The sequence below is a fragment of the Choloepus didactylus genome, chromosome 6 (assembly GCF_015220235.1).
Source record: "Choloepus didactylus isolate mChoDid1 chromosome 6, mChoDid1.pri, whole genome shotgun sequence".
NCBI classification, from domain to species: domain Eukaryota; kingdom Metazoa; phylum Chordata; class Mammalia; order Pilosa; family Megalonychidae; genus Choloepus; species Choloepus didactylus.
The window spans coordinates 23,405,791-23,416,783 of NC_051312.1; the positions used below are offsets into that span (position 1 = coordinate 23,405,791).

The window sequence follows — 10,993 nt, forward strand, 5'->3', positions numbered from 1 at the left end:
TAAATTCACCTATCAGTGCTAATCTTTAATCTTTATCATATTTGCATTGTCTATGGAGATAATCTGGTCATTTTTTTCATAGCATTGTCTTTTATTCTACCTTTCCAATCTGTATGTTTTTCTTTCTTTTGCTTGCTGAATTGCAATGACTAGAACCTCTATTACAATATTTGATATTAGTAATAAGAGTGGATATCTTTGCATTTTGCTGAACTTGAGGGATAATATTTAACATTTTGCCATTATGTATGGTGTTAGTTGTAGGTTTTTCATAGAAATTATGGCAGGCAGACTCCAGATTGGCTCCATAATCCCTGAATCCCAAGGCTTACAAATTTTTGCAATCCCCTCTCCTTGCATATGGACAGAAATAAAAAAAAAAAAAGGATGTTGTTTTAAGGCACCAAGTTTATGGTAATTTGTTGAAGCACTGACAGAAATCTAATAGACATGAAAATCCTCACCATAGCTCTATTCCTTAACTACTTTAAAATTTCCATATCTCTTCTCTTCTCTTTCAAGACATTTTGTAGCCTGTTTGGGAGCCATGCTGCTCTCCTCAGAAAGCCCCACTATGAAAGTAATAAATGTTTTCACTCCTCCTTGGTCTGTTGAGGAATCATCTGTCTCATCACCTGAACCAAATTTTGGATAATGGGAGATTTATCCTGGTTCTGCAGAGTGACCTCAACAGGAAGGATGACTCTGAGTGCAGCAGGATCAAGAACTCAGAGGGTAGTGCTGAGAGACATGGAAAAGTATTTCCAGGCTTGAAACCTGGTAACATTCCTGGATTTGGATTTCAGAATTGCTAGGGACCTGTGACTTCTTTGTAACTTCCATTTTAACATGAATTTCTAGGAGACTCTCTTTCTCCTGATGGCTTTGATGAAGAAGCTAACAATTTTGGAGTCCAATGTGGCAAGGAACTGAGGGTGGCTTTTAGGAACTAAGGGTAGACTCCAGCCAATATCCAGCAAGGAAAAAGAGGTCCTCATACTTTGACTGTCATTTCCTGTCATGCATTTAGTTGATGTCCCAGCCATAGCTGATGCTTTGACTGCAGCCTTGTGGAGGATCCAAGTAAGCTGTGCTAATACTTCTGTCCCAAAGATAACAAATAGATATTGTTTAACCTACTAAATTATTTGGTAATTTCTTATGTGGCATTAAATAATGCAAGTGTCCTCTATCAGCCTGAGAAAATTTCCTTTAATTCAATGAAGCATTCTATTTTGGATGTATATAGAATTTCTCATGTTCTTTTGCCACATCTATTGAGATAACCATATGGGTTTTCTTTTTGAATCTGTTAATATGGTTAAATAATTGGTTAAATTTCAATTTGTAATTAACACTGAATTTCTGGGAAATATCTCTCTTGCCTATATTATCTTTTTTATATAGCACTGGGTTATATTTACTAATACTTTGTTAAGGAATTTTGCATGTATACATATAAGCATATTAGTTTATCATGTTATTATTTGTAAGATCTTTTTCAGGTTTTGGTTCTGGATTACTTTATTTGTACAAGTAAGAAAGGATGCAATATTTATCCATTCTCTTAAATATTTTACATAATTTGACATTGTTTTTTGCTAAAATATTTAGAATTCACCAGTGAAGCTCTTTGTAACTGGTGATATTTTTGTAAGAAAGTTTTTGAAGTGTATTTTTTCTGGATAGAGGGTAAGTTTCACAATTCAAATTTAATTTCACCTGTATAATGATGTTGTTTTAATGTCTTTTGGCATTATTTTCTGGTGAAACTACTATTTTTTAATGAAAAACCAACTCTCATCATTATGGTTTTTTTCTGGGTGCTTTTCCTAATTTTTAGATTTATTTTTGTTTTGTGTTTTCTTTTATGTCTAAGTGTGATTCACATTGTGTTCATTATGCTTTGTGCTTACTGAGACCCTTAGATGTGAGTATTGTACTTTATTAATTTTGGTCTTAGATGTTATCTCTTCCAATAATTCTTCTACCCTATTTTTCTCTTGTCTCCTTCTAACATTGAAATTATAGATGTGTTATCTCCTTTGATATTGTAGTACATAATACCCAAAGTCTTGGATAGGAAATATTTTTAAAGCTTTTATAATTGTTATTATTTTTCCTGTGCTCCAGATTGGATAATTTATATTCATTGGTGTACAATTTTATCAATTTTTATTCATCTGTATCCAGTATGATACTAAATCTGTTCTATGAAATTTTCACTTTGAATATCATACTTTTCAGTTCTAGTATTTTCATTTAGTTCTTTCTTGTAGTTTCCAACTACCCACTAAAATTTCCAACTTATGGTTGCTATCCCGCTTTTCCCTAGTTTGTGAGGCACATTTATTACAATTGTTTCATTTCCTTGTCTGATAACCATAATATCTGAGTTATCCATGTTTTTATTGTAATGAGTGTTTTTCCTTTGATTAAGGATCCCATTTTTCTCCTTCTACATGTGCCTCTTTTTTTGCTTCATATTTTATGCTGGACATTTTGCGTAAAAAGAACAGCATAAACTCAAGTAGATAACATTTTCTCCTGCTCTGTTGGGCTGAGTCTGTAGCTAAATATGGTCTGGGCTTTAGTGCAATTTTAATTACATTCATTTTACAAACATATACATTATTTATACAAGGTGAATAATAAGGATATTTCCTTCTTAAGTGCTTGATCTGGTAAAAACTGAATGTCTTTGATGCTTTTGAGTAGATTTAAAATAGGTTTACTCAAACTGATACAAATTTACCGTAAGTGGGTTGGTCTGAATATGTTAGTTTGCCATATTCCCAAGAGAAGAGTCTCTCCTCTTACAAGACATTTTTCTACTTCCTGTAAACTCCATTTTTTTCCTGTTTTAACAGTTATGTCAGGATTGATTTACAGGGAAATGACTTATAGCTTTTGCTAGTTTGATACTTGTGTAAAACATGAACTCAATTTTAATTCAGTTGTTTTAAGTGGTTAGTCAGTAAGTGAATTCAACTAACTGGTGTAGCAATACAAAAGATGGGAGGAACAAAAGTCGTGCTTCTTTGAAGATGGATTACTGGGACCTTAGGATTAGACTATCATGTGCACAGAGAAGTTTTATCAATCTACCAAAATAACAGAAGAGTGGCTTAAAAGATAACATGCAATTATGAAAAACGCATATACAGAGAGAGAAACAGAATACTGCCCAGCCTAATGTGAGTTCCAAATTACACCAATGATTTGTAAAAAAACAAAGTTTAGAGACTTGCTTAGGTGATTAGAAAATTGTCTTTGGTGCCATCTAATGTGTGGAATATGTAAGAACAAGAATATGTAGGTTCTGTGACAAAAGGAAAGCATTTAGCTTATGCATCAACTCAAGCAGTCCTAATATGAACAAGCAGAGTCAAGGAATTTCTGATTTCTTATGATCAGTTCAAGGTGGGCATTCTGAGTATTTCGGTGATAGCAGCATGCATTTTTCTTATGACATCATATATCACATTAGCTCTAAGTGCCTATCCAAATATCCTCAATATAAACTGTTCTGACTTTCCCTTTGCATTGTATCCCTTGCTATTTTAAAGTCATTTTTGCCAATCCCATTTTCTGGATCAAACTTTTTATTTTGTTTATTGGTCATAAGGTCTTGCTTATCCCCATGTTTAGTAATCTATTTATTATATGCCATATATTAACTGTAAAGAAAGACTTTCAAAGTGATTCATCACCAAAGAGAGTTCAATAGTTCCTTTATTGGCATATAGGTTGATAACCTCAATACAATCAGAAACATATTGGTTGTCTGCCACTTATTGGTTGAGAAATATGCAGTAAACTTTCAGTTCACTCCTATTCCTAGAGCATGGCTATCCAGGGCCTTCCTTTACAAACTTGGGCTCTCTTTTTCTCAGAAGCATAAGGAAAAGGCAAGAATTGTTGCTCCTTGTTTCAGAATTTTTTGACTTAAAAGTTTTAATCCCAAGCAGCTTTAGAATTTGACAAATGTTTTGAAAGGATGATCACTGTGGGTTTAATTCCCCACAGTGTCCAGTGCTGGTATTCTCATTCCATGCAATTGCCAGGAATTGAGCTAGTTTTCCTGTTCCCAGTTGCAACCCTATTCTAGTCTTAGCTTCTGCATGTGCCTAGATCAGCAAGTATTTTCAAGAAAATGTGGTCATAGGTGGTCAAATGACCATTCAGTCCAGAGATTTCCACTCTTGTCTTTTATTCAAAGAACAAAATCCATAGCAGGTCTTTCTGTCCTGAACACATGGAAATTGGGTTAATTCCATTTTGCTTTTCCAGTTTTTTAAATGCCTTTAGATTATTTCAGATGACACTTTGGAATTCAGAAACTATCTTGAGAAGGAAATCAGCCATATGTTTGAGGTTCATCATATCTCCAATTTTGGCATTCCAGCACTAGGTTACCACCACAAAACTCTGGACAAGCTTATACATGCAGCTTCTCACCCACACCCACAATTGGTCAATGCCTCTAGGGACATCTTCAGGTCCTCTGCTCACCTCTAAATTGTTTTGCTCTCTCTGGAATTATACTTAGTCTAGTCCATATTTTTTTTTACATTTATTATGTGAAAGCTGACTCTTTTATTATCACAGACATAAGCAGTTGATAAGAAAAAGCTGAGTTTACTGCTTACCTTAGGGAGAACATTGAATCACAAAACCTAGGCAGTATCTCAGAGCAGGAAAGGCAAGGTCAGAATTTATTAAGGATGGAAAGTTTAGTTAAAGGTGGGTCTTTCAAAGCAAAGGATTGGTGGAATCAACAAGGCAAGGATTTTGAGGCAAGAGATTCAAAGGATCTTAGCATGTATTTTGCGTATTGAGGCTTCTGCACCGGGGAAATCCTCACCAGTTGCCTGCAAAGCCAAAGCTGGTCCTGTGCATTTTGTCAGTATTAGGAAACATAAAAGCAGATGTTGCATAGCAATATCTTCTAAAGGGTTTTCTTTACAAACTCAAACCTAAACTAACACAAATATCACTTTTACTATTTCCCATCAGGTATAATGTTAAAAAGCTAAGTCACCGCTATATGCCCCAAAACTATGCTTTACTGGAATGGTTGGCTTCCACTTAGCTTAATGATATAAAATAGCTCTCCTTTATACTTCCCTCCCCTGTATCTCTCAGATACCATGTCAGAGAAATTTAAAGTCATTCTAAAGAGTGGTAAAAAGTCCCAGGAATTAAGCAGAGATTACAATTATTTTTCTACAGAGAAAAAGCTGAAATTGCTGGAGAGAATTGTCTTTTATAACAGCAATTCTAGAACCTTGGGCCTCTGCCCACAGATTCTAATGGATCAATCAATTATTAGAGTGTTAAGTTGTCACTACCCAGTCTGATGAAAAGAATTAGGGAAAGAAAATGGGTATTTGTATCCTTTATTATGTGAAATTCTAAATTATTGTATTTTTTGAAATTTTCATATAAATTTGTAAAGGAAGCTTTCTTAGAAAACTAGCTTTATGCAGCAAATTAATACAGCATATTTCAAGTTTTTTCCATTACTATCATCATTATCATCACAGTAAACAAAAAATATTAAATTCCTTGTTTCTCCATATTATGCTGAAAAGTCTAAATTTACCTTGTGCTTTAAGGTTAACTTGCAGTTCTCTAACCCTGTCACTAAGCAGTCCCAAGAAATTTTAACTAGGTAGTGTGAAAATGGAATGAGTAACAGCTTCACTAATTAACTTGATATACTTGAATTTTACTTTTTACCCAGTGAACTACAAAGAAAAAACAAGAAACCAACAAGTTTGCTTATTTTCACTAAATAATTCCATTCCTGCAAAACATCCTGCCTCTCCAATTTATAAAATTAATGAAACATGGCCCAAGGACATCCTGCCCCAAATAGCTCATGAAGCTCACTCTCCTTGCTCCCCCTCCCCATTCCCAAGTCTTTCTTGCCTCTATGCCGTCATAACCACAGGACAATGCACTGTCAGTTTCTTCTCACACCCCAGCTGCACTGTATACAATTCCACCCACTACTACCCACAGCATCGTAAAACACTAAGCCTCTTCCTAGCAGGAGCAGAAGCCCTCTGTGACCTAGCCACCCCTTAAATCAGGTTTTAAGTGCATAAAAGCACCCTCCAAAACCTACTGTTACACTTGAAAAAAATAGCATCTGAAACCAAACAAACCCTCTCAAAACTTACCACTTCTCCCAATTTCCTTGCAGCTATAATTATAAATAACTGCCTAGCTTTAAATTATCTTTTAGCTGAAAAGAGAAGTGTTTGCTGTTGCCAATACCTCCTGTTGCATCTAAATCAACACCACCAAACAAATAAAATCCAACATCCAAAAAATCTTCACACAAGCCAAATGGTTTCATGGCATAAACCAGCAACCCCAAACCAGATAGGAATCAATCAAGGAGTTTCCATCTAAGGCCTCCTAGTTGTACTCCCAAGACTTACTGATGATCATGTTAATCACCATCCTACTCCTCAAACCTGTCTTCCTTCCCATCATTACCAATTTGGTCACACAGTGCCTCAAAGCCACTCTCCTCTTTCCCCTATCCTCTGTAGCCTTCAAGTACCAGCCTATAAAATCACAAACTGACTATACTTAGTCTTTTGGGGGCCCAAAAACTCCCTTGGCTAAAAGAAAAGGAATGTAAAGATGAAATGGTTAATAGCTGCACTAATCAACTTCATACACTTCAACTTCCTGTTTATCCAGGAACTACAAAAAAGAGACAGAGACAACTGAGTCAGGCTGACATACCAATAATCTGTCACTTGGTGCTACTAAAACCTGAGCCCCTACAGAAAAGAAACAAGTCATGCTGACAGCAGCAAGTTTGCATATTTTCACTATACAGCCCCACTCCTGCAAAAACATCCTGCCTGCCCAAGTTGCAAAATTTATGAAATATAGCCCAAGTATGTCCTGCCCCCAACAATTCATGTAGCTCACTCTCTCTTGCCCCCCATTCCCATAGCCTCTCTTTGTTCCTAACAGCCATATATACTACCTGCCCAAAACCTGCCTTTTAAGCAAAAACTTCTATACTTTAGTTTTCTAAGTCTGTTCCAAGCAAAACAGTAGCCACTAAGATTCAGCAGATATAGTGTGAATTATGAAATCCATCTTATAAGGTGAACAGCTTTTGGTGTTTATAATATAATTAAATGGGCTATACTAATGACAGCTAGCCCTTTAATGTGATAGTTTTAGTGAAATCACCATGTACAATGAATATCAGTGTAACTAAACTTATAAAACCTGTATTTACTATGGTACATTACTGCCAGAATCTTGATGCTCTTTGACATAAGATGCTTATCTTTACATGTTGCCAACTTCTCAGAAAACAACTGCTGATACCAAATTCTACAGCAGTGTCTCCTCACTCACCTTTCTATGCTGCAAAATTTATTTATCAATTTCCAGTATTGATGATAGAGATAGCAATTTTGAAGTTTGTGAGATGATTTAAAAGGTCTTAGCTAACATTTTTAAACATTTGAACTATTTATAAAGACCTTCCACAAAAAGGGGAGTCTTTTGTAGGTCTCCAGTTATCAATGAAACAGCCCCAGTATTACTGAAAGGAAAGTTCTGATTCAAATTAATAACAATAGTATTTCTCTTGTAATTACACAACATGTATATTAGGGGAGAAATGTATAATATCAATACCCTGCTAATATTTCCCTAAGAGCCCTTTTGAAATAAGCATGATTGGAATCCTTCAATTATTAGGTCCCCATTGTAATAAGAGTGCATGTAAAAACACTTGGGTGTACTGATGGAATTATTCATGCAGGTAATTGGAAGCAGTTTCTTCCTTGGTAAGTAGCTTCTATATCGTTATTAGATTGGCTTTAATGGCACATAAGTTGTCTTTTGTGGATGGGAAAACAAGAATCATTAATTTATGTACAAACAGTTGGGGAGGAACTTTCATCAGTTTATTCTGTATTCTCAAGGTAATCCATTTTTAATCAGTCTTTCTGATATAGCATCTCTGAGACTCTAAACACATTTTGTTGAAATAAGCTCTTTGTTACTGTTAAGAGAAGTGCAAGAAACATGACTGGCTATCTGAGAGTTTGAATTAATTTAAACTTTATTTTCTATCCTAAAATCATGTTGTTATAGGTTGGGGAGAATTGAATGAAACATAGCATTTTGATTGGATGTTTTGCTAATCCTTATTTAAAGCAAGAATTCCAGTATCTCTGTCTTCTACTACCTTTACCCTTAAGGCCTCTTTTCTTCTCTCTCACCTTTCTAAATAAAACTGGAATTCTTCCAGGATCAGAAGGGATGATAAATTCAAAGTTTCCAAGAGCACATACCCTGCTGTTTCAGTAAACATGTAGCTGTTTCTCTCTTCCCTCAGCTGGTGTATATCCCTCAGTCTGCCTCACAATGGCCACATTAAAATTCTGAATACCCTCAAAGCTAATATCATGGGCTTCTGGCTTTGGGCATATCTGAATTTGAATTGCAACTGTGAAGTACATGACTTTAGGAAATCACATTAAGCCTCAATTTTCTCATCCAAAACAGGGAGTTTGTAAGGACAATGTGCCTTCTACAGACACAAGGTATCATAAGATCTTGGACTCAGGAGCTTGGATTCTCATCTTGTTTCCATTACACCTTAGGTTTCAAACTCTCTGTGCCTTAATCCCTCATCTGTAAAAGAAATACAATAATGATAGTAACTACATCAAAAGTTTGTTAATTTTATTTTGACAATTAAATAAGTTTTATGTAAAGTGTTTAGACTATTGCCTTGCCCGTGATAAGTACTACGTAAATATTAGCCATGATTAGTACAACCTTGCTTCATAGCACTAGCCATAAGCTGGGAGTAAGGCATAGCAGTGGAGCAATTGAAACTATTTTTTGCTGTTTAAGTACTTCTTTCAGTCCCTATAAAGTGTTTCTACATGGATGGATACATAAGTAAGTAGGTAGGTAGATAAAAAAATCACTGATAAATAGATGATAGATGACTATTATATATAACTATTTAATTTCTTGCTTTACTCATTCATCAACTAATACTTATTGTGTGCTTACTTGAAGCTGAACATTGTGCCAAGAACAAATATATGACTAATTTAATCAGTTTGGTTTAGTAACTTCACAGGATTTAAGGAATTACCCTAAATTCATCCTATCAAAACAAAATACTCAAGGCTGGTATTTAGTGATATGTTTTCATTTGACTGATATTATTTTTACTTAAAATTAGCTGTTCCATGTTTCATTATACCCCTCTATCTACTATGTCAGGAGATTGGGTATGCTACTGTATCTTAATTCCTGCACAGAAAAATTAAATGTTTCCATAGTTCTCTTCATTCCGCAGCACACTTTACAAGTCAATTTTTTAAATATGTTTATATTTGTTTTTATGCATAAATATATATATTTCTTCTTTCCTTTATTCTGTCTTTAGCACATTCATTAATTCATTAATTTATTTAATCCTCTATGCAAGTTATTATGCTATATTTGGTGGTCCAAAAGGTAAGCAAAATTACACATGATCTCAGCACTTATGATACCAACTGTCCATTGGAAGAAATAGTCATTAATCACACAAATAAAGAAAAACTTACAGTTATGAAATCTTACAACTACTAAATTCTAAATAAATATCTCTCATTTTATATTTGAAGGGGAGTTTGAGTTTTAGTTTCTTTATTTTGTTGCTTGTTTGGTGAAACAATAAAATCACCTCTCAATCATGTCTAAGTCTTTTTTTTCTTTTCAAATATAGCATTTTAGGATATTTGTATTCTCCTTAAAGGAAATAAAGAGAAGCACAGAGTATGGAACTGATAGAAGGAAAATGCACATTGGTGACTGAGTTTATTCTGTTAGGATTTCCAACTCGCCCTGAATTGCAGGTTGTTCTATTCCTCATGTTCCTGACGTTGTAAGGTATGATTTTAACAGGGAACATTGGCTTGATGATGTTAATCAGAATTGACCTCTGACTTCAAACTGCCATGTATTTTTTCTTAGCAACTTGTCCTTTGTTGACCTTTGTTATTCTTCAGCCATTGTTCCTAAAATGTTGGTCAGTTTCCACTCAGAGTACACATCTATTTCCTATTATGGCTGTGCCCTGCAGTTTTATTTTTTCTGTACTTTTACAGATTCAGAATCCTTTATCTTGGCTGCCATGGCCTATGACTACTATGTTGCCATCTGTAACCCTTTGCTGTATTCAGTTGTGATGTCCCTAGGCATCTGTACATGGCTGATTGCTTTATCCTACATTGGTGGCAAAATGAGTTCCCTGGTTCACACATTCTTTGCCTTTATTCTGAAATACTGTGACAAAAATGTTATTAATCACTTTTTCTATGACCTCCCTCCCCTCCTTAAGCTATCCTGCACAGACACCTCAATTAATGAGTGGCTCCTCCCCTCATATGACAGCTCTGAGGAAGTTATCTGTTTCATCATCATCATTGTATCCTACTTCTTTATTCTTCTCTTAGTCTTAAAGATCCGCTCTTCTAGTGGAAGGGAGAAAACCTTTTCCACATGTGCCTCTCGTCTGACATCTGTGGCCATCTATCAGAGGACTCTTCTCTTTAGTTACTCATGACCCAGCTACCTGTATTCTCCCAACACTGATAAAATTATCTCAGTTTTCTATAACATGTCATCCCAGTGCTGAATCCATTGATACACAGTTTGAGAAGAAAAGCTGTAAAACATGCAGCTAAGCAAGTGCTAAGACCAAAGGTAGATTCCTCATGAAATACAAGACTCATGCTCACCTCATTCCCCAAATGCAAACTCCAAATGCAAACTTCAACTGCAAACCTGCAGCCATCTCACCATCACACACACAGCTTGTCAGCCAAGGGATTTCCTAAAATACTTTCTTTTATATATGATCAATTACATTTCATAACCCCAGTGTATAAGAAAACATTTAAAAGTTTCACAGTTACTACCAAATAATAGA

The 10,993-nt window shown here is 35.1% G+C and overlaps 1 pseudogene; it reads left to right on the forward strand.

Moving 5' to 3' along the window:
- Positions 1 to 9,839: 9,839 nt before the first annotated feature.
- Positions 9,840 to 10,782, forward strand: LOC119535690 (annotated as a pseudogene).
- Positions 10,783 to 10,993: the final 211 nt, after the last annotated feature.